Source organism: Sylvia atricapilla, chromosome Z (assembly GCF_009819655.1).
Source record: "Sylvia atricapilla isolate bSylAtr1 chromosome Z, bSylAtr1.pri, whole genome shotgun sequence".
Taxonomy (NCBI): domain Eukaryota; kingdom Metazoa; phylum Chordata; class Aves; order Passeriformes; family Sylviidae; genus Sylvia; species Sylvia atricapilla.
Genome location: NC_089174.1, coordinates 71466169 through 71491683, shown reverse-complemented (window position 1 = coordinate 71491683; position 25515 = coordinate 71466169).

The window sequence follows — 25515 nt, the reverse complement described above, 5'->3', positions numbered from 1 at the left end:
TCTCAGCCATAGTACTTCATGTCTGATGAAATGTGAGTGATTTGAGCTTTCATTGTTGGGCACCTAATTACACCAGGATGTCATTAGCCTCTCTTAAGAGTATATAAAGAGCTAACTGCTGTAATAAAAGTCACTGTGAAAAGATTCCCCCTATTAGTCATTTAATGCAATGAGACTCTGGCATTTCTGATTTGATAAGACTTCAGCAGTCACTTCAAAATCTTCTTTAGATATAAAAAAGAAGCTGTATTTCTGGTCTTCACCATCACTTTATCCATGTCTAACTGTTGATGTAAAGTCTTTTCTTATCTACATAACATAAATAAAGAAATAATATGCCATTTGTGTGTAATGATAAAATACTTTATCACAGCTTTACGAACAGATCACAAGTAGGCAAATAAATTATATTAATCTATATTTCTTGTGCAATTTTGAGAAGATATTTTTATTCTCTGTCTTCATTTCTACATGGCTGAATGACAGTGTTTAACCAAATTGCTACTCTGTAACTGCAAGAACCCTTAAGAACTAAAAACCGCTCAGGTGGATAAAATTAAAACTTCAGAAAAACTGGTTTTCAAAACTCATTTTCAAAGGCTAGATAGCTAATTATCAGAAGAGGTTCATTTGCAGTGGGGAAAAGGGGCCAGATGGAAGAGGACAAAGATTCCAGCCATATTCTAGAATGCAGAAAATGTGTCTATAGTAGAGGAAAAACAAATCCCAATAGATGTATTAACAAGCTTGAAAAGGAACTTGAGATTTGGGTTCAGTTGACTTCTGGTAAAAAGTCATTCTTACACAGAGGTGAGGTAGAATTTATGGTGTGGGATGAAGTTACTAAACAGCCTAGAGAGATTACTTTATCAAAACCATTGTAACGGTATGAGAGGTGTTCCAGCTTATTTTTAATCTTTGTTTACCACCACTTGTTGAAGGGCAGCACTTACTGTAGGTACTATTGCTAAGCAGTTAACCATGTTTCAGTGTGATTCACTAGCAGAGGAAAAGTCACATCTATAAAGCTTGTTGCTTGTCTGTGCCCTGCAGACTATGCAAGTCTGAAAAAATACAATCGTCAGTTGCAGCATTTTAAAAAAATCCTGTGGGTTAGGAAACACATTCAGAAATTTTAAGACCTAACAAAACATTTTTGAAAATAAAATAATTTAAGTAATACTTAACTGAATTTTACTACTGTCTCTGTTGTGGTGTGGTAAATATTCTTTGATCTACTGACTTAAAAATGTAAGTTAGCTGAAAGCTTTGTAATAGTGCGGAGAGGTCCCAATATGAGATAAGAGCAGAGTGAGGTAGGGGGTAAAGGATAAATAGAGTGATTAAAGTCAACACAGAGCACCCTCAGAAGCTTATAGAACATCCTGAAGGTGACCGTGGGGCCACTGAATGTCACCTAATGGAGCTTTGAGCTGAGTTGTACTAGACCAAACACCTTCCCCTTCAAACTTTCCCCTTGCAGTGACAAATGGCCAGATAGACAATGGTGAGGAAAGGTCTCATTGTTGGTAGGGTACAAGGTAGAGACTGTTAAAGTCAAAAGGTGTGAGAAAAAGTTTGGCAAGAATCTCAATACAAAGTTTTAGAATCTGGTACACTTCCTTTACCTGTATTACATCAACTCAGCGGACTAAGAAGACATATTTTGCATAACATTTGTTTGTATTGTTAGCTTCCAGAAGTGATTTTTTTGGATTTATGCATAACCTTCTGCATAACCTTATGCATAAATAGAGGATCTATTCAGACACTTTATTGTCCATTGTCAGTGTTTCAGCATTCCCATGACACATTGTAGGTTAAGTAGTCACAGAACTATGACTGTTTTGACACACCTGCATAATCACAGGTAGACAAGATAGGGAGAACAGACTATATTTGAAGAAAATATTGACATAAACTACTGATACTCATTTAAGTTCTACTTCATTTCTATATAAGGATGATACTTTTTCAAAAGTGACCCAAACCCAGAATCACATATATTTGCTCATATATCTGATATCTCTATGCCATATCTTTTAAACAAGTTAAAGAGCAAGGCTCATGGTTAATGTTTTACTTTAGTTGTTTGGTTTCTTAATCAAGAAAAGGACTGCTCTTATGTGTTTTCTGAATAAAGCTATATCTGCAAATTGCCAATTTAAATTGAATATGTACAGTCCCAGAGCCGCAGAGTGCATTTATGCTCCAAAGTATGATTTTTATACCTTTCTTCTTTTTTGGCTTGGTGATTGTGGGTGATATTTCCTCAGCAGGTAAGATAAAAAACTATGAGGTTTAATATCAACTAGTATTGAACTTGGCCCAAGTTCAAAAAAATAGAATACATTGGGTCATGCTAAGCTTGGCTGTTTCTGGCTGTTTCAGGCTGTCTTAGCCAGCCTGAAATGCTTCATTTTGTAGCTCTGACATTCCTAACTACATCAATACCCTCAATCCGTTACGTACACAACAGAAAGATTACCTAGGATTTCGTTCTACAGCCTCCTCAGTATTTCCAACAGCTCTTACTCTGTATGACTAAAAGGAAAATGCTAAAATTATGAGACGAGAGAGCTATTCTCAAATTACAGAACAAAAATGCAGATCCTAGTGTCTGCAATGACTTTGGTACCATCTAGTGGAATAACAATAGTTTTACAGACAGTAACTGCAACAAATAAGTGAAAGGGTAGAAGGAGAGAGCAAATCTCCAACTGTCCCAATGTATCCATCCAGCAAGGAAAAGTACACAGCACACAGATATTTTGGAAGCTTCATGGGTGTCTCTAACAGCATGGAGTCATGTTATAGCAGTAAACTGGTGGGACCTGAGAGAAGGATGGCTTCCATACCGAAGTGGTGTTAAGTACCAGTACAATTTTAAGGAAGGTGGGGGAAACAATCACCCCCACTTCACCTCAAAAATATTTGTTTAAAAATGCTGCTGAAAACATCAAGGAGCTGATGAATGACAGGCAATGTATTACGAAATGATAACCTGCTTTGCTGGGTAAATATCAGAAGTTCTAAGACATACAAGTCACTGTTTGGAACAGATAACTGAACACTGAATTGAATAGAGTTCAATGTGGAATGCTTGTGCTTGGAAGAGGATTGTGCCAAACTGATTTGGTAACTGGACTTCCAGGTGGGGAAAAAAGCAACAATCAAAAACAACTGTTCACATCCTCTTGCCTCTGGCTCCTACCACACAGACTCTCCTGCAGCTGCACCCAGAGCTACCTTCATTTTGTTCTCTTATGGAGCATGCCAGAAGTGTGTGATACAGAAGGCAGTTGTGTTAAAATTATAGTCACCACTAATTTGTCCTAGTGATTTTCTTGTCTGTGTTAGCAATAAAATTCTTCCCACAGACAGTGATCAAAACAGGGAGGTAATAACCTCAGATTACACAGGTGTCGTCATTATAGAATATTCTAAAGCACAGCAACTTAATAACATCTGGAGCCCTCGCAAGACAGTTTGTAAAAAAAAAAGGCAGAAAAAAGTCTCACTTTCTGAGGTCCTACAAAGATTAGCTATGCAACCTGAAAAGAAATATTTGCATTTCTCGTTCTGACACGTTGATTTATAAAACAAACAAATAAAAGACTGTAGGTTTGAACAGTCGTCAATTCTTTTGTATGCATTGATTGCTACTATAGAAACACCAGGCTTGGAGTTTACCCGTTTTAGCACAGCAGTGGGTGCTGTTTGCAGAAGCACACAGAGACAAGTGTGACTTGAGAGCGGCCCTTGAAGGTATCAAAACGTGGCTCCCAGCCCTTCTCTGGGGAGCATCGTTTGAATCTGGGGGATACAATGACTCCTGTCAAGCTGCAGGAATGATGCACTCCTCTGTGATGCGTTTCCACGTGTGCGCTGGCGGCGCCTCCTTCTGCAGTTCGTGGCGATTCCCACAGAGGGTGCTCACGGATAACCCGGGAGGTAACCACGGCAGGACCGGGCACAGCGTCTCTTCCGTCCTGGAGAAACCGCTGGAATTTTACTGCAGATTGCAGTCTTTAAACTTGCTTTGAGGAGGATCGAAAAGATTTATCAGTACTCTCAAGATTTTTAATTCTGGACTTACAGTAGTGTCCCTTAATCAAAAAAATACTTAGATTGGAAATGGTTTTGCTGTATCTTACTTACCCAGAACTAAATGGATTGAGACTTGTTCATGTCGCTTGTATCCCCTCCAGCTCTTTCCATCACCTTTTCCAAATGAGCCAAGTGCTGAATCTTTTCAATTAAGATCCTGATCCTCTTATATCTCAGAATATTAAACAGAAAAGAAACTTAATGGGGTATTGTGCCAAGTCCAAGACCTGTATCTGACCTCCACTTTCCCCAAAACCTCCACAGCACGAACTGATTTTTGAATCTCCAAACCTCTAGTAACTACTATAATGTAACCAGGGGGAATGCATTTCAGAGGCTCTGCCAGGTACTTTCTGAACATATACTTGTGCTTATTTATTTTAATGTGGTTCTCTGAAAAACAACAAACATCTCTAGCCCCAGTCCTTTGGCTTCTGGTTGATTCAGCCAGGACACCAGAACCTCTTCTCTGCTGTTTTTTGCACAGCCTGTAGATTGTCTTTCTCTGTTTCAGCAACATAGCCTCCTACAAACATCTTCTAAAGCAATTTCTGCTACTCTGGAACAAATTAATGGAGACTGTATGAAACAGTAAGTTATTTCAGCACAAATACTCAATCCAGGATAAATAGCTTTTTTTACTAGAGCTGTTCCTTATTTCTTCTAGGAATCAATGAAATCTTATGTGACTGAGTCCACATTAAAAAACAAAACAAAACAAAACAAAACAAAAACAAACAAACAAAAAACCAAACAAAAAACAAAACAAACAAACAAAAAAACTTGACTGAATTCACTGTAAGCATTATATAGTTTTATATAGTTCATCGTTGTAGATCTGAACCTCACTACATCAACAGATTTGTTCACAATGGCTATGACTATACACAGCTTTAACAGGGTCATTGCCCTGTACATTCTCACTGAACCTGCTGAAAAAAATTTCCAAACCATTACAGTTTCACACACATGGGAAAAGACTGGCTCAAACACACTAGCCTTTCCTCAGGCATTCCCTTTGCACGGAAGAGATGGGACTTCAGCATCTGGGTGGCATATCCCATGTTTTTCTTTTGCTGCAAATGAATGAATGTCAAGATGAAATAGAAACAAGATATTTACATAATTGTTCAAAATCCAACTTCTTGAATAAGTAACACCCACCTTTCAGCTTTGCATAATCTAGTTATTTCTCAGACACTAGCAACCTTGATCACAAACCTTTCTGCCCTCAAAAAATCAGGGTTTCAATCTGCATATAAATCATGCTCTTGAATTTAATCACCTGGGAAAACAGCAAGCATAGTGGAGCTTTTGTGGTTTTATTATAGGAGAAAAACAATCCCTATCTGCAGCAGTTGGAATCTTTAAATTAATTATTTCACAGGTGCCACACTTGGCAGACTTGTAAGAGTGTTTAGGGACTGTGAGAAACCTCCAAAATAACAGAAACTATTGCATTTACGGAAAGATATACACAATGAAGTAAACTCTCAAAAACCTTGAGATAACTGAGTATCCCCCTACACCTCTCTCAGTTTGAGGGCTGCAAAAGTGAGGGAGTAGGTAGAGAGGTAGTATATCTTAGCCTTCCCAGTAAACATGCAGCAAACAACCTTGCAGAGAATCTTTGGCCTTCAACACCAAACACTCATGTTTTGTCTGGGAAAGACTGATGGATGCATGACCTCTCCTACACACTGCTTCGACAAGGCTAGAGGAACATCAGATGCTGGGTCAATGTGGCACTTGCTGGTTTGAAGGCATCACAGAATGAAGTACAGAGGTGGACATGGAGGACACAGACCCACCATGCAGGGCAACTTGTCTGCCACAGAGCTATGCAGCTATCAGATGTTACAAGGTTTCTTGTCTACTCTCCACAGACATTTTTGTGGTCAATATCTTTTCACTGCAAAGTCAAGGATGTGATGCTTAAACTCTCCCCCTGAGCACAAGCATCCAGACAATTTAGGCTCACCCCATTATTAGCACAATAGACAAAGAACTGAAATGTCCCATTTGGTGACAATTGCCTGCTGCTGAGAAACTGGATATCTCCTAAATCAGTAGTTTGAAGTGTTTACCAAATATGCAGGAGAGGAAGCTGGAGTTTGTAGACAGGCAGGTGATGTGGGTACATACAGGTGCTTGTCGTTAAAGGTCAGCTGAAGGCAGATAAACTCAGCAAGACACACTCTTGGTTGAATACAGAACAGTAGAACAAAGAAAGCTATTCTTGTGATGTCAACACTGGTTTCAAGTGAAATAGTCAAATACTTTGATTTTATAATCAGATTACTTCACTTCTGAAGCTCTCAGGAGATTCCGACATCTTGCAGATGGCTATGTCTAGATAAATCCATTATGCCCTGGGCAGGGCACCTTAGTGACTCCTGTATCTGCACAGGACGTAATAGTCTGACTTCAACTTGCACATATTTTGTAGTTCCTCTGCTGTTTAAGCATCGGAGTTAACAGGATAGGGGTTAGCTAATAAAGAAACCTCTACTTTTTTTCAAGTCTAGACACCTTAACATTAAAGCAAATCCACTGTTCCTGCAAGAAGCTGATGGTTTTTGCAAGTAAGCCACAAAGATAACATTAAGGATGGTTTTGCAATCTTAAGCAAAGACTGGAAATGCGGAGCTCAGGGAGGCCAGGTCCTCAGTCATGTCTCTTTTCAGGACAGAATCAGCATTTGATAAAATCAAATCTGGCCTTCAAATTTTTGCCATCTCACAGACCCTATACATCACTGAACATTTTGACTTCAGCCCTAACTATGTCTTAGGTGAGCAGCCAACAGCCAAGTCAGCGATCACAGTCATTGACTGAAAATTTGTGTATAAGCACTTAAACCAAGCTTTCCTTACCAATCTGACAAAACCACAGAGTGAACATAGTGATGTTCTCTCCCACAGTTCATGCATGAAGTGAATGATCAAGTTGAAAAAAATTCTCATAAGACCCATATATCTAAAACATGTACAGAAACAGAGTGGCAGGGATTTTAATTATGCTGGTGCTGCATATTTTCATGTAATATCACACAAACTCTTGAGATACAGTTTGAATAGGTGGATAGTGCAGTCAATTAGTAACTGGCTGTGCTGCTGGGGCCAAACGTTTTTGGGGGTGGTCAGCAGTACAAACTGGTATCCAGTCATGAGTTGAGCTCCTTAGCATTTTAAACTTAGCGCTTTCTAATGAGTTGGACAGTTAGATAAAGAGCAGTCTCAGACATTGCTCACAGTGAATTTAGGAGAGCATTAGGATTTAGATATTGGAGGAAAGGATTTCTACTCAGAGGGATCCAGACAGGAGAGAGCAGCTGATGAAAACCTCATTAGGTTCAATGAAGTGAAATGCAAAGTCCTGCAGCTAGGATGCAATGGCCCACGCAGTGGCATGGGAGAGGATCTGACTGGGTGCAAAGGAGGTTCTCAGGGAGTTGGTGAAAAAAGAGCAGGGCAGGGTCAGTGCTGTGCCCTCACAGTGAGGAAGGCTGACTGCAGACTGGGCTGTCTCAGCAAGCACATAGTCACCAGGATGAGAATTGTTCTCCTTGTTGAGGCCATACTGCAGTATTGACAAGCCCAAAACCAGAGGAAGCACAAGGAAATTGAAAGCTTTCAATTTGGAGTCTGGAAAACAACTTCAAGATGGCTGAGGCCTAGAATATATGACATATAAAGAGAGGCTGAAGGAGATGTTTGATGTCCAGACTTGAGAAAAGCTCAGTCTGGCCCTTCATGCCCACTACAGGTGCCTAATGGCAAGGCACAGACAAAGTGAGGTTTGACTGTTTTCAGGGATGGAATAAAATGCAAAGGACACAAGGTAACGTGAATTCTGTATTTATATTACATATAAGGTATTATGAAGATGCCACTCAGCAAGACTAAGACAATCAGAGCTTGATCCCAGATTGAGGAATGCTATTTACTGTAACTAGCTAGCTTATATTTTTAGGGAGCTTGAAATCAAGAAAGAAAAGTTTCATGTAAGCTCATGATAACATTCACATACAAAGGACAACTTAGTCCAGTTGGACTGATGAAGTTATCACAGTTGAATTACTCTCTTGTCAAATTTAACTCTTACTCAACCAAATCAAAGGGCAAATCTACAATATTATTTTTTACAAAAATTATGGATTCTTTCTGCAAGAGAGAGGCCTTGTTAAATGATTATGGGCTTGTGTATAGCAATTACTTTGTGGAACAAAGTCGAAAAGCCTGCTTTTAAAGTCACAACACATATGCACAGAGAACAAAGAAGTGATGACCTTCAATATATCTCTGCTCAAAAATAACCTTCAAGACCAAGAAAACATTGCTGAACTGTCTTACTAGGGGCTCCCATGAACTCCTCCACTAACAGAAGGAAACAGGAAGCACATCTACAAACCTTTGGGTCTCTTGACAACTGTACAGATGTCTGGGGCACCCCTGGCACATAATGCAAGGAGGGTTTGATCCTCAGCACTAGCTCTGATCATAACTCTAATATCCTGTCTTTGTTGGAGTTACATTTCTTACCCTCACAGCTAATACATGACCCAAAGAGCTTCCCCGTGAAAATAACAGATCTTTCCATTCAGCAACACATACGCAGAAAAGAGTGTTGCACTTCTGTATTGTATAAATATCTTCCTTAAATGCTGTTATATGCACAAGGTGTTTTTTCACATCCAGTTCCTTCCCCTTTCCATTTATGCAGGAGCAGTGAACAACATACCATGCATGTGGTTTGTGCTGCTGACCAGAAACACATTTTTGTTTTGCTGCTACTGGGTGCTGCAAATAGAGGGCTTCAGAACTTCTGCATGATGTTCCATAGAGGACAAAACATGTCATAATCATCCCATCACACAGACACACACACATTCTCCCTCTCTGGGCCTGCAGAGAGTCTGCACAATACCACAGGAGCATCTCTTCTCTTCACCACCAGCTTCAGAATCCCTGCTGCAGGGTAGTAAAAGTTTCATCTTTGCATGCATTTAATTTTTAACATATACATGATTTACCCTGTATCAAACCAAAGATAGTTTCCTTCATGAGCAGGTTTGGTTGAAGAATTTAAGTTCTGTTGCAACACCTGTTGTACCTAGATTCATAACACATCTAGAAAGAGTTTTGAATTCACTATCAGCCCCTATGAAATGAGTCTATGGAGGAAATCAAGAAGCACAAGGGCTTTCACTGACCATGCTTACAAGCAGGAAGAGAGAAAGTCCTCTTCCCCAAAGTGCCAAACCTCCTCGGTACATAGCATATCCCATATGTGATGTTCTGTGCTTACTAAAGAAATAAAAACTCTGTAAAAGCACAGCATTTTTATACAGCAGTAAGAAATGTAAAGCATATCTAGACTTTCTGTTGAAGCAAAAATACTAACGTTACCACTTTTACGAAACATACTGACTGGTTTCTTGAAAAAAATGCAGTTATTGGTGCCCTCCATCAGCTCCCTATGACAAAGTCAGCTTCTCACCCTCTGGTTTATTCAAAAATAGTAATTTCTGAGTTCTTGTTTGGAACATTTGAAAATATCCATTTAACAGCAAGAGATTTTAAATATGACCAAGCACACATTTGAACTCCATTTCACTGAAACTCAAGTGGGAAAAGACTATTATTAATCCTGAGTCATCAGTCTGCCTATTTTAAGACATGTTCGTCTCCTTGTCACTATAACAAAATTTTGGTTTTGCAAGGGGTTTCTACTTCATCTACTTTAGGCATAAATCTGAGATTTTGCTTACCCTATATCCAGGTGAGAAGATTCATCTTTACACCAGCTGAATACTACCCACCACAGATGAAAAGATACAGAGGTCAGGCACTACAAATATTCCCTACCTGTAGTCAATACTCTCTTGGACTTACCCATGCAACAGGGTCATTTCTACTTTAACATAAAAGAGAACTATCTTTATTTCAGGGAAACTACTCCAGAAAAGGATAGATACCAGTGATGATTTTTCTAGAAAAGTAGGAAGGGTGGCTTTTGGGCTATTTCTACTTTTGTAAAGAAAGAACATGTAGTCTATGCAGAGAAACTTGCAAGTATGTATGAACAAACATAAAAGGACCGAAACCTGTTGAAAAACAATCTGCTCCTAAAACCATTCTGAGAATCTGGGAAATTCAAAATACAAATTTAGGAAAAAAAATTTGAGTTAGCTGGTATGACTCAACTGCAGCAGCATAATTCACATGACTGGATATTAAACTCGTTGGTTGCAGACTATTTAGGAAAGACAGTGGAGATATTACATGGTTTAGAGCTGCAAAGGGCTCAGAAAAACAAAACATTGATTGTATACTAATTCACATATTAAATTATAAATCACAAAATTGGATAATGCTAAGACAATATAACAGACTATTGAATAGCCTAAAGAAATAAAATAGCAATTCCCTTCCTTATTAAAATATTGAGGGAAAATATGTTCCTCTGCAGACTGTCAATTTAGGAGGTTTTGGCACTCTACAAGTACAAATACAAGTACATCAAGTAGATGTAATTACAATGATGCTTTTCCCATATGGAAACAGAATACAGTTATGATTAATTTATGCCCTGGGTGATTTGGAAGATCCAACCTCTCATAGCTGAAGGCAAAAATTGAACAAAATAGATATTTAACTACAAAAACAGTTAGGAATCGCTCTTGCTGCTGCATGGTCTTTCCAGCAACCAAGTTTTTGAATTATTTGTGCACGCTTCCCACAAATGTCTATACCACCTACTCTACATATTACAGGTATTACATATCAGTTTCTGACAATCAGATATGTATGGAATCCTTTCTTAACTGGCCACCTGGTGGACAAATTAATTTTTAGTACTTGAGAAGATATTAAGCATCTATAAGGTCTATAATAACTGCACATTGCCAAACATAACTCCTGTAGTTGTACCCATTTAGTAAGTATTTAGATGATGGCATTCTTTGCCTCTTTCTGCAGCTCATAACTGACAAAGAAAAAAAAATTTCTCCTACATCCCAGGGCGATCAGTAGAAATCCTGGGACTTACGCAATTTGGTCTAATAACCAAAACAAAGGCTGTTCAGGAATCCTTCATACCTTCCTTGGGATGCCAGAAGAAAAAAGTGCTTGAAATTGGCCAAATAAGGCTTTCCTAAATGCTCCAAACTGATAATGATTTCTGAAGGTGGCTGTAATTATAAAAAACAACATCAAGAGGAGTGAAGACATTTGTAATGGCTTAGTTGAATGTAGTATAGAAAATATTTCACCACTAGAAAGGATAATATTGGCTAAAAATGCTGACAAAAGAAAGAAGTTGTTAAAGAAATCAGTGAAATTTCATGGCCATTAGAATTAAAGAAAAAAGGATAGAATTACTTGAACCTGCCACAGAAAAAGGTATTTAGCCAATAGTTATAAATTTGGTAAAACTATTGAACATTGCAACTGGTGATAGTCAGCAGTTTAAACAGAATCATTTATACATCAGTGTATAAATTCAGCATCCTTTGTATTGAGCTTGAAGTGAATTTGAGTTTGAAACAAGTTCATATTCTAGTGAAAAATGCATCATTTTTGTTCAAAAGATGGTCTTATACACTGCAAATTGTATTTTTGTAGACTTGCAAAAAGTCAAGCTAAGAGCAACCACAGCTAAATCAAGGAAAGTCTATTCCATCAGAAAAGTATTGCTATAGTATAACACAATGAATGCAAAAAATCTTGGCTTATGAGAGACTTGAGTAGCTGATATATCAGAAAAAGTATCAGAGAAGAGGAAATGGGTGTTTCTAAATGCAATTAGTCTTTATTGAAGATAACTTTAAAAATCCTACCAATATCAGCATTTATTAATATAATTCATTGGAGGTGTAAATTCGATATGAGCTTTTAAGTTATACAGGCTGTGTGCCTTCCTAAGGTACGTTTGTTTCAGCAGCATTATTTTAACACATCTAAATTCTATGCTAGACACCAAGAAACACAGCTGCCAGGTACACTGTTAGGGTAGGGGAGGGCATTTTAGAAAGCAGCAACACTGGAAAGCACATTGGAACTTTGATGCTTGTGCAAGAAGCTAAATGCAATTCACAGAGGCATTAGCAGGAAACCTGAAGGTGAGAATAGGGAAGTAATTTAATACAGAAATTACAGAGCCTCCCACTGCAATAATTGTTCCAGATCTGATGTCAACACTTTATTTTAATAAGGAAGCTGACAACTTTGAAAATTTACAGAGAGGTCTGAAATAATGATTCAGTGAATGACAATAAGAGAGAGAGGAAGCTCAATTTATTTTGCTTGTTAAAAACATGAAACAAGAAGCATACAGTCTGTCCAGGTTTATAGCACATGCAAAAATTACTTGAACTCTAGAGCTGTGAAAACATGAGTTTTGAACCATTTATTGCTTTTTAAATTTCTGTTGGAAACTCAAAATCAGCTATGAATTTTTGACTAGAACTGATTAGTAGGCAAATTCTTCAATTCCATGTTAGTATCAAAGGAAGATACTTCTGACAGTGACTCTGCAGTTCAAGAAAAAAATACTCTTTGATTTAAAAAGAGAAGGTGTTTTTTTTCTCTTTACCTAGATTTTAAAATACACAAACCCTCTACCTTTTGAAAAGATCACACGTCTTGAGAAACGGAAGAAAATTTTACTGAACAGTTGGGATATGACAAATCAATTTATACTCTGATAGAATATTATCTTCAAATTAAATTCAGAACTTTAATTTCTAAATACAAACCCCCATATTACCTGAGTTAAAGAGAAGTAGTTGATATAGCTTATCTTCTGGTCCTCCAGAATTTGCTATTAGTAGATGGAAAAAGGACATTTGCTTAGCAAGTGAGTCCTGTTACTTTTCGTGTATTGGTGGAATTGTCCCACCTCACCTGTATCATTACTTCACTGACTTTGGTCAGCTAAATTTACTTCCATTGTTAAAAATGTCTCCATTTTCCCTGGAGTGGAATTAAAATGCCTGTAGCAAAAGAATTGCAAAGGTATGCAGGAAGAATATGAAGTCATTCATTTTAGAACTTGTAAAGGAGCCCTAGGATCTTGGATTTGCAGTCAGATGCCTGGAAACATAAGTAATCATAATCCACAGGGGGAAAACAGGAGAAAGCAGTCTTTTGTGGATGTCATAAAGGAAATCTTATAAGAAATACTTTCTTTCATGATTTTTCCACTCTCGGGATCTGAAAGCTAAGTCAGGAATTAATGGTTTAAATTTCCTTATGTGTGTCAGCAGCTGCTCATTTAATAACCACTTTCACAAGCAACAAAAGAATAGCAAGTACATATTCTCAGAACAACTGAGAATTAGCTTAAACAACAATTAGCTTAACACAGAATTTTTATTTCTTGGAGGCCTTTTTTTTTCACTACAGAAATTTTTGACTCATGCAGTTGATTTTTTTTCAATACCAGGAAGATGCACTTCTTTGTAAAAACATGTGATATCATTCAAATGTACATATTATATATGACGAATGGACCATGTCTCAGTGCACAAAATATCCATGTTTTTTTCAGACAAAATCTGAATTAACATTGCCACTGATTTTCTCTCAACAATAAGGCATCCTGCTTTGTATGGCACAACAATTGTGAGTGATGGTGAGTCAGCCTTTTGTCAGTTACAGCAGCCAAAATTCTGGATTAAAATGACAAGTGACAAGTCAGAGTAACTGAGAGCACTGTTTAGTTTATCATGTTTCTGTTTCTGAGAACCTCCTGTATCTCACGAGCCTCTGAAAACCTGCTTGAATGGTTTTAAGAAAATGTTACTGTAAAAATATAAGAGTCTATGAAGGCATATTACATACTGTGTCCCTGTGAGGGACTGTACAAACTAAAGAACACAAATCCTTCCTGAAAATCGTATCGAATTGGAATCATTTGTGTGAGACTACAGGGCCTTTTCTGTGATGAGTTTAAACTGCGGCTTATTTCTGTTTTGGTCGAAAAAATTTCTGTTTAACTATTTTTTTTTGTTCTAAATTATAGTGAAGTTTCTTGATTAACATCTTGTTATCAGATTTATTGCAGTTTATTTTTTGTCCTGTGGAGGAAAAATACATCTGTGATCCTTTCTTGCTTCTTCTAAAGCATATGGTTTTAAATAAGCTGAAAGAGAAGAAAACATACATTGAAAAAAAAATGAACATGAAAATGCTCATTAGTAATATTTTAAAGTGAGATAACAGGGTGGTTTTCCTCTGTAGGAAATACCATAAAAGAATCTGTAAAAATTATCCGCTGAGAGTGCAATCACATGATTCACATGAGGAAGGAAAAAGCCTGGTTGTTTAAGGTCAAGGGACAGTTCAAGGGACAGAGCAGTTGATTTCTGTATCCAGTCAAATCTGAGAGCTTGAATTGCACTTATAAGACACTCCAAACTTGCACCACAATGATAAGGTGTGGCTGCATGATCAGACGACAAGACCAAGCATTTTGTATGTTAAACTGCTTCTAGAAAAAGCAAATTATTAATAATATAGTAACTATTTCCCCCCAAATTTCAACTGAAATATATTTTTAAGGAGTAATATTTGTGCAAATGGCTGTGACAGCACTCTCAGAGACATTTATTTCCACTTTTCTAAATGGAGTGTGTTAAGATGATAGTTCCAAAGTGTCATCATTACAAAAATCTGAAGAGTTCTTTTTAAATTGTAGCAGTCTGAAAAAGAATTGGGAAAAATATGGAAGTTATTTCAAAAAATTTCCTGCATATGCATTTTAGATTACACTGAATCTTCTATATTTAACTATATATTATAAGTTAAAACTTAGGATCATGTGGCATTATCATTAAATGTTTAATAGTGTAGAACATTTACTTGAATAATAAAGTAAAATCATGACATTATGTTCCCTATGAAATTTATTGAACAAGAATTAATATTTCCACTGAAAATAAACCAATATGATAACAGGTTTCAATTTTATCTTTTGCTTAACTACTAAAATATTTTCTTTCAATAGCTCCTGTCAATTCTCTCTCTTCTACACTGGATAAATCCAGTGGTTAAAGTAGCACCCAGGGTGTAGAATAACAGATTCACAACTCCTTTGTCCAGTTTCAAGGAAGGGTTTTATATCTTATTTGTTAGGCAAGTATCCTAAATTTTAAGTATGATGTGGAAGGCCTACTCCAGTCTTCCCTACTGAAAGCAACGGCAAAATAATGGGCTGAAGTAGCACAGATGAAATTCAGAAGAGATATGAGAGAAGAAAATAGAAAAACCAATCTGAAAACAATCAAAATTCCCTCATTCTGTGGACTACTGGGCTGCAAACACTGCAAGGTGACAACTGACACCACGGTGACATTGACACTCATGCACTTAAACACATTACTGATGAGCTAACCCAGTGGGCATAGGGGAAAGATATCATCACAGGGAAAGACTTGTGTATAGGAGATGGTCAGTGAAGACCATTCTTTCTGTCCAGCATCTGGATCTGGTCTTTGAGCTCTGACCTTTGAGACTCAAATCACAACTGCTTAACTGTAGGAAAAATAGAATCATTAACAGAAAATATTTTTAACAGTGATCTAAGGAACACAACATCCCCAATGAGGAAGGACTTATCTAAAAATAAAATAATCAAACATCCTAGAATAACTTCCAGACCCTTCCACTTTATAAATGAAGATTATTGGCACAATGTCTGCATCTCAAGGCATGCTGTTTACTAGAGACAACTAAATAAAGATTGATAACCTCTAACCTGACAGAATATGAATAGGAAGCCTTAGCTGGAATACTTATTTGGTATATTGTTCTACTTCTTATTTTTTTCAGCAGGTCATATTGGCAGCTTTGCTTATTCTAAAAGGAAAATTTCCAAAAGTCACTTTTGCCCTGCCAGCACAATGTTTATATTCATGCTACAACTTGTTGGCACGTAATACCGAGTACTCAGAATGATTATGCAGTATTGCATTTTTTCTTAATGAATGGGGCACATTCACAGAGGATAAATACTAACCTTTAATTTGAGTCCCAAAGTTATTTTTAATTTTATTTCTGCAAAATATAGAAAATTTTCCTTTTACAGCAAGAATCCACTCGCCTAACAAATAATCAAACATTATCTCAAAACAAATCTCAAACATTAGCTATCAAAATACAAAAGAAATTTAGTATGAGGCACCTCATACTAAATTTGTATAGTTTCCTTTTCTGATCAGTGATCTCTCCAAGGTAAAAGGCATACAATCTGAATTTTCTTCCAAGTCCCATGCATCTCCAGTGTAGGTAGAGTGTGCAACTAGCTCTGAACTGGTAAAGTTAGGTGAGACAGATCCCAGCCTGTGGCTGGGTAATCTGTACCAAGAGAAAGCTGCAACATACAAATTGTATTTGTTACCTCAGGAAATTAAGACTGATTTTCTTTCTTGAGAGGCATCAGTCTTTGCTGGGTAAACTCCTACAGAGTGCTAGAATTTAAATGGGGAAAAAAATGTTTTTTGAGCTCATGGAGCAGATCCTCCTGAATTCAGCTACTTTTTCAGCTGACTGAAGAAGCATTGGTCAGCATGGTTGGCAATATCACTTTTCCTGGAATACAGCCACTGAAGTGTCAGCATTATGTAGAGTGAAATAGCCTGTGGAAACTTTTTGGCGCCTCACAACAAAAACTCCGTGTTTCCATCACTGAGTTTACAGAATATTAATATATTATTTTAGAAAACACATGGCTAGTCTGGATTTTTAGCTCCATAAATTACATGAGAGCAACAGGTAATGTTGATAGTCAGGTTCTTTCATGGTAGTTCCACAAAAGAAGTGATACTACATGGGAAATTAGAATATTTGGGGAATAATTGATGTCTAGATGCACAGAAGCAAAGCAAGTAGCTAGTGGTGTCCACGCTGCACTCTCTCCACTTAGCTATCTGAGTTGAAATGGGCATTTGCATATGAAAACATAAATATGTAGAACCAATTGGCCCTTTTCATGTTCATAAATGGTGGCCATCATGTATTTTCCAGATAGCCAGAGCCCATTCCCCTCTCATACACTGTTCCTTCACAACCCAACAGAAGTTGATGACATAAACATATCCTTTTCCTAAGCACTTGGGTTGTGTGTGATTTAACCTTTAATTCCCACTTGTTGTAAAAGGTTAAATGTCAAATATTTCTTGCAAGCCTTTGGCAAGGGTTTGAGTATGTTTTTGTCACTCTTCCCCTAAGTAATGTAGGCTGCAGTTGCAGAAGCATCGTAGGAAGGTTTCCCTTCCCCCTATCCCTCTGGCCACTTCCTCCAAGCTCAAACAGGAAAGCAGGGACAATGCAGAGGGACCAGCCATGGGCTCACAGTAAATCTGCAATTACTTGAATTGTCACTTCCTGTTTTTGAAGCTCACAGAAGAATAAATACCCTTCTGGGCTGTGCTGTGAAGCCTGGGGGCCCTGGCGTGTGCACTGCCGGTGCTGCTGGGGCTGGGGGCAGCAGGAACATGGGGACGTGCTGCTCTGCCAAACACTCCAAAGCTTCCAGAGGTGACAATCAATCTTCCTCCAGGGACTTATAAATGCTATTTGACCCTTGTAAATGGGACTATTTTTTCCCCCACTAATACCGCTACTTTTTTTGCCTTAGGAAAGAGGGCTTTGATATGGAAGAAGTTTTATATGTATTAGAGGCCAACATTCACTGCCAGTCTTTATGGAGTTTAATTTGCTAGAAGTCCCTGCCACTTTGTTGCTCAGAAACATCTGTATAACTGTTTTCAGTAGATCCTGTTGAAAAATAACCCACCACACATTTGTCCCCCTAATATCTGAGGTGAATTTTTCCAGATATATGCAGTACTTGGTCAAGTTTACCAAAATGACAGCCCAAAGTGGGCGTGAACATAGGCCGCAGAAAGGGCTGGAATGGGTTAAGTCAACAGTAGCTTAAGAGAAAGCTACTTATAGAAAGAACTGTGGTGTTAGTGTAAAGGATATTTCAACTCCGTAAGCAGTATTCAAGCTGTTGAATTAGAATTTGCAGTAAATTTTGGCATCACATGAATGCTTTCCCAACCCTATGTGTAGACCAACTTCTGTTCTTTTGGCAAATGCAGAAGAAAGCTCTGTGAAATAACTCATCCCTCTCAGAAATACGGCAAGGTGCACTTCCATGCCTACTGATCATGCTTTGCCAGACTAAAACATACTTAATTCACAAAGCAATACATTTGAATGTTCGATTGTACCTCATGACCTAGGAAAACAAGATCAGGCATAAAAGGGAAGCCAAGCTGCTGGTTTTGAAAGCCTGACAATGGAAAATGCGTTACCAAAGTGAGCAGATGTTGCGTAAAGTCAGAAACTGTTCTATGGAGTAATTACTGCCTAAACTCTTTTCAGAGAAACACTATTTCAAGAAAATTGCATAAAGTATTCAGAAATATTTAAAAATGCTTTCTTTGTGTTGTTCCTGGAGAACCCTACTTAACCCAGAAATTTATCTGAGTTCTTAATTTCTTGCTTTTTTATGCATTTATATTTACCACATTTTCTAGCTGCTTTTTTCTAAATAGTCAATAAAGAAGGAGAACAAACACAGGGATAAGAGGAAAATTTTGCTTTGTTGGGGTTTGTTATTGTTGTTGTTACAAAGTGATTATTTTTCTGATATCCAAATTGCACAAGGAACAGGGGCTGGAAATCTGTCTGATGGAAATGGACTCCGAGAGACTGAAAAATTAATGGTTAGTGACACAGAAGCCATGCCTATTTGTAGAAGTGGCAGGGCACTTTGCTGAGGCCAGGTTTGCAGCCCCTGAGGAGGACGTGAGATTTTGGGCAAGCCTCTGGTCCACAGAAAAGAAAAAGAGGGTGAAAACCCACCAGGAGGCTCCAAGCCAGATAAGAAGCAGACCCTGAAGAGAAGGGATGGTGCCTTTCATCACACCAGCTGGCTTCACTCACACAAACTCAGACCCAGTTGTAAAGCTCCACTTGCCCCTCAGGAAAGAGCACATTCACAGGAGGCATTCACATTTACAGGGTGGCCTGAGAACATTCATCCTTCTGATGGGGCATAGTTGCCTTAACTACATCAGCTTGAGAGGCAGCTGTCATGTCCTAGAAGGAGTCATAAACCACCAAAGGCCCCAAAAGTGCTCCCAGATTCATCCTTTAGGACTTCCACCAGACAATTGAAAGATCCTCCCACCAGGGGAATTACATGGGCATTCCCACCTGAACCTGAGCCTGTATTATCCCATTGGACTTTTTGCCTCATAGGGTTCCCACCCCTGATGGATTAAGATAGTGGCATCACTTCAACAAGACAGTGACCATCACTTCAGCCAGTGAAATTGCTACAAGCGAGTCTTGTCACTGGACCCATGGGTGGTGACTGTATACCTTCCTTCCTTTCCTCCTTTCTTTCTTCAGTAAATTCCCGTAAGTGTTATTCATATGATTTTATATTACTTATTATATCACTACAGATAGCAACCAAGAAGGCAACATGCTTGCTTTTTCTTGCAACCAGATTGTTCCAAAATAAACCCTAAAGATATATATAGATATATATAGATATATATAGATATATATAGATATATATAGATATATATAGATATATATAGATATATAGATATATATAGATATATATAGATATAGAGAGAGAGAGAGAGAGAGAGAGATGTATTTGTAAACAGCAACCATTCAGTGTCATTTCACACATGCATCAAGGGATTTATTAACAGGAACTTGCATTACATTTGCCTTCTGGGGTGGTTTGGGGGTGCTCATCAACAGAAGCTGAACATGAGCCAGGCTGTGCCCAGGTGGCCAAGAAGGCCAGTGACATCCCGGCCGGGATCAGCAATGTTGTGGCCAGCAGGAGCAGAGCAAGGATTCTCCCTCTGTACTGGGCAATGGTTAGTTGCACTTTAAATATTGGGTTCACTTCTGGGCCCCTCAATTCAAGAAAGACATTGAGGTGCTGGAGCAAGTCCAGAGAAGGGCAATGAAGCTGATGAAGGGTCTGGAGCACAGGTTTGATAAGGAACAGCTGAGGGAGTTGGAGGTGTTTAGCCTGGAGAAAAGGAGGCTCAGGGGAGACCTTACCACTCTCTACATCTCCCTGAAAGCAGGCTGTAGTGAGGAGGGAAACAGCTTCAAGTTGCTCCAGGATGGGTTTATATCGGATATTGCAAACAATTTCTTCATGGAAAGGTTTGTCAGGTGTTGGAACAGGATGGAAAGTGGTGGAGGTACCATCACTGGAAATATTTAAAAAACCTGTAGATGTGGTGCTGAGGGACATGGCTTAGGGGTGAACTCTGCAGTGCTGTGTTAACAGATGGATTTGATCATCTTTCCCCACTTAAATGATTTAATAATTTCATTAAGCTTGCTATAAACCTGGTTTGGTCCCTGTTCCAAAGAAAACCAAATAAGAACATAAGAGATTCCTTCTCTTTGGGCAAGAAGTAGAGGATTTCACCCAACTCCTTGCAGGTCACCTGCCTGCTCCAGAAAAACCCAGCAAAGCATTTGCCAGGGCCTCAGAGCTGTCAGATTTCTAAACAAGTTCCTTGGCTCTCCAGAAAGAGCTGGGACAGGCTGGTGACCTTGTGCTAAGAGGTGAATTGAAGGGATGGTGAGGCAGGGAGGATCATGGCCTTGCAACAACTGTCCCATCCCACAGCAAACAAACAAAATGGGCAGGGAAGGGACTGAGGCCTTCAAACACAAGCATCCTGTCATAACAATGCTTTCTCCAGCTGGATTGTTTTACAGGTGATCAAGTTGTCCTCACAACTGGATCAGTCAGGAAGGATTTTCCCTGGCACTGGAAGTCCAGGGCACTTTCTCCTTCACTGACAATTTTGGCATTTATGGGTTTCATCCCATGCTTAAATCAAATTTCCAAAGACTAAGTTCTCCACACCACAAATGTCCTACCAGAAAACTCTAAATTATGTATCACTGTGGAACTGCAGCTCTTGCTGCTTGGAAATGCACCCCACACCACATTAGGTATTCATATTTTCATTTAATATTTTCTACCATATTATCATATTTTATTCCCCATTTTTAGATACACAGTTAATTGATTCTACCAGTACTCCTCTGATACTGTTAAGAATACGGCTTTTTCCTAGGATCTCTAGGTCTTGAACATATCCATGATGGGAATTCAGAGTGAATAAAGCCTTATTTAAATGCCTGCTTAGTTTGTGACCATGAGCATGACAATGAGAGCAGAGGTGAATCTATCAGAAAATCCCACATATTGTATCCTTTTGCAATTAAAACCAGTCTTTTAGAAATACAAATGGAAATCTTGCAGATATACTTACGGTGCACCTTTTTATTACTATTTTTTTAATGGCATAATTCTCATCAACCAGTACTCCTGCCAAATATATTGGAAAGGGTTTTTTTGAAGCCTGCATTGTTTTCTGCCAGTTCATCTGCTGCCTCTGGAGGCTCTGTGCTCCTAGACAAACTTATAACCAAGATCATATCGATGTTAGGGATGCCAAGTGTTTGGTATCATTAAGAAGGTGGAGCCATGGGCTACTGAGGGCTCTCAGGGTCCACATCGAGCTGCAGAATCCGTGTGGCAGAATTAAACTAGGCTCCCTAGGGTTTGGACACTTCCCACACATTAGCTGGCAACCTAGAAAATGACAAGATTCATAAATTAAATTTGAACCCTTGTCATGTTACAATCTTCTATTCCCATTTACAAGATCCTTCATCTGCAGCCTTTCAGTTTTAAGGTCACTTATTTAGCCAGGACTCCAAAGCAGTTGGAGATCTGAGGGACACCAATTCTTCCTGGTTTCTTTTGGGAAAAAGATGTAAAAACCAAAAATATTTTACATTTTTCTGTAAACTCAGACATTTTCTGAGTCTCTTTCTGAAAAGACTATAACAATTTCAAGAAAAATTATATGTGTATATTTCTAATTACAATAATTTCCTAGGGTCAAGAAATATTAATTGAGTTCTTCATAGCTTATATGTTTTTAGGCCTAGAGTAAGTCTCTAGATTTTTGTGTATTTTGTTCGCTTGGTTGGTTGTGGTTTTGTTTGTGTTTGTTTGGGTTTTTTGTTTAGTTTGTTTAAAATTTTTGTGTGTATTTTTTTATTTGGTTGGTTTGGTTTTTTTTCATTTTGCTTTGTCTCATTTTGTTTTGCTTCATTTTTTTTTGTTTCTGTTATTGAGTAAAATTAGCCAGGCCTACGAAAGCAGATGCATTGATACTCTTAGATACCCCGTATAAACATGCTGAGTCCCAGTGGGTTACATAATTTTAGGCTGGAAGCATTCATGTGGTTCCATAGCAAAAGCAGGTACTTACAGCAGGAAAAATCAGGCACACAACTAAAATTAATGACTGGAAAACTCACAGGAGATATCTTTTGATGGAGCACAAATTATTTTCACTAGAAAAAGACATGTTTTTTTAAGAAATTTTCAGCAAAGGAAGTGTAAATATTAGGTGAAAGAGCAAAGTTTTCACTCTAATTATAACTACTTTTATTAAAGTCTACCTGTTTACAGGTTATACTCATTTGCATCAGTGTCTTTGAAGGACTTTTTACATCTTATTTCAGTGGCCATATTTGGCATTTTCAGACTCAGTAGACCAACCTACACATATTTATAACTGTGAGTAAATGCAGAGGTTTACCTCTGCACCAAGTCCCCGATCCAGGGTGATAGCAGACCTGCTAATGGTGAGGGGCCGCTGAGAGGTGGGAAGCGGTGCACCCCACTCCACCAGGTCGAGGCCCAGAGCATTCATGTCAAAATGCAGGGCCACGACACTGGAGGGCAAATCCATCCTGGCACAACCATGGGAAGGCAAAACAGAAGAGTCATAGTACAGCTTGTGCCATCCTTATACCGGACTGGATGGGTGGACGGGCCACCTTCACTTAACCCGGAAAAGGAACATATATATTTATATATGTGCTCGAAAACTAGCCAGCCATTCACTTCTGGGGATTTGGCTAAGCCAGAGTCCATACTTTCAGACATTCCCTTAAGACTACCATGCGATCACACTTTTAAAACCACAGGATTTAGGAGACTTGGTGATTGAAGAGGCTTACTGTTAGTTTATAGGTATACAATTAAAATCTACAAGGAATGCTGATTTTACTGAGTACTTCCATGCTAGGAATCTGTAAGACCAAATTCATTGTAACAATCATTATATTTTCACATTGTTTCTAATTAATGGATTTAAAACTATTCCTTTCTAATACACTGCCCAACTGCTGCCTAAATGAATAGCAAGTTTTAGTATATTCTCACAGTACTGTTCAGTTATCCTTTGATTTAGGCAAGTATCTACATTCAGGAAATCATTGATATAATTGATTTTATTTGTGATTACTTACTAAGACAGAGGTTTCAGGTCCTGCTGTGAGCTACTCTATTGAAAGGAAAAAAATCATTAAATTTAGCATTTAATCTTAGATTTTATTGATTGAGCCTGGAAAATTTGTGCAAATAATCAGGTGGAAATAAATTTCTTTTTTCCTCACATCTCTGACCACATTAGATTTTCCTATTGTTATTATAATATTATGCCATAGTTTTTTAACCAATATCCCCAGATAAAATGTATGCCTACCTTGATATTAAGGATGTTTAATTTCTCTGTGAAGGCACAAAGATTAGTAATATTTTCATACTGTTTTGTATTGTTTTCAAGTGGATAGGAATGGCTTCTTAGATTTCAACATATTCTGGAGAATATCCAAGGCCACTCATAAACTAGAAGATTATATGAATTCCATAAATTGTTAAGGGTAGTCATTGGCCAACCTTTCTTCTCATTTCCTTTTGAAAGAAATAACAACTTTGTTATGAAAAACTTTCAAAAGTATAGGAATGTGAAAAATAGGCGGCCCAAATCTCTTAATAAAGGCAGATTAAAGTACAGCTACACTGTAATTTATGGGACAGGCTGAATAGTATTGAACAAGCATTTATATAAACAACAGTCAAGCATAGGAATAACACAATTTCTGGAAACTTAATTAGTTCATACTCATGTTAAACATGAAATACCATAAAAATTATAAAAGTGATACGAAACTTCTTCCAGTCAAAGTTGGCCTTCTAGGAAAACAACTTGGCTATTTTGCAGTATCTGTCACACAAAGAAGTTAAAAAGCAAACTCCAGACAAAACTTCCTTTAAGGAGCCACAGACTTTTCTATTTTATTTGTGCTGCTGCCTAGGTGATCAGTAGTCCTTCATTCACTTGATAACTTACTGCAGAAAAAGCAGACGGCAAAAGAGGAGTTTTCAACTAGGACAAATTTTGAAAAGTTCCGGGCAAGAGAGGGTAGGAGGAAGCTCTTTTGTGATGTCACTCAACATGGCTTATGTTGAAAAATCACCAGTTGAGAAACTTTATAGCTTGACAAAGATTTAAAACAAATGTCTCAGAACACATGTAACCTTTATTAAGACTCCAATAATGTAAACTTTCTATTTAAAACTGAATATCACAGAATCACAGAATACGCTGAGTTGAAAGGGTCCCACAAAGATCACAGAGTCTAATCCCTGCCCTGCACCAAGAGTCACACCGTGTGCCTGAGAGGATTGACCAAACAGTCCTTGAACTACATCAGGCTAGTGCTGTGACCACTTCCCTGGGGAGCCTGTTCCAGTGCCCAGCGACCCTCTGGGAGAAAAACCCTTTCCTGATATCCAAATCAACCTCCCCTAAGACAGTTCATGCCAGACCCTCAGGTCCTGTCATATGGTTCATATGTGTATAAAATTGTTCCACTCCCTTTTTTACCAGGCATGACAAACAGCTGCTGCACTTTTGTAGTCACTTGAAAGTGCTGAAGCTTCACCCAGTCTATTTATGAAATTGCTGTTGTTATTTTATGCCTATATCTTTACATGAAAGCACCCTGCAAGCTTTGCAGTTACACCAATTCATTCCTGTCTTGCCAGATTTTGTTTCATCAATGTAACATGTAAATTACAGCGGCTTGCAGCCTGCTCCTAGCAGTGTGTGTGAAAGTCTGTGTGAAATGAATAGGGTTTCCTGGGCTTTGAAAGGGTGAGCAGAACAGTATGGAATGGTGTCCTACGGCAAAAGGGGAAAAATATTCAAAAATACATATTCTATTTATTGTAGATTTTATTTACTCAGTTCTGACATCGGTAATATTCTTCAGGAAACTAAGTGATGTCATTTCCTTTCTACAGGCAAGTTACATAAATGCTGGAATATAGCCACTTCAAAGAGTGTTCAAACAGATGCCTGTGTGTATAAGTGCCAGAAAAGTGAGAGCAGCCACTTGCAGTAAAAATGTTACCCCACACATGGTATAATGTTTATTTTATAACCTCTCTCATGGACTT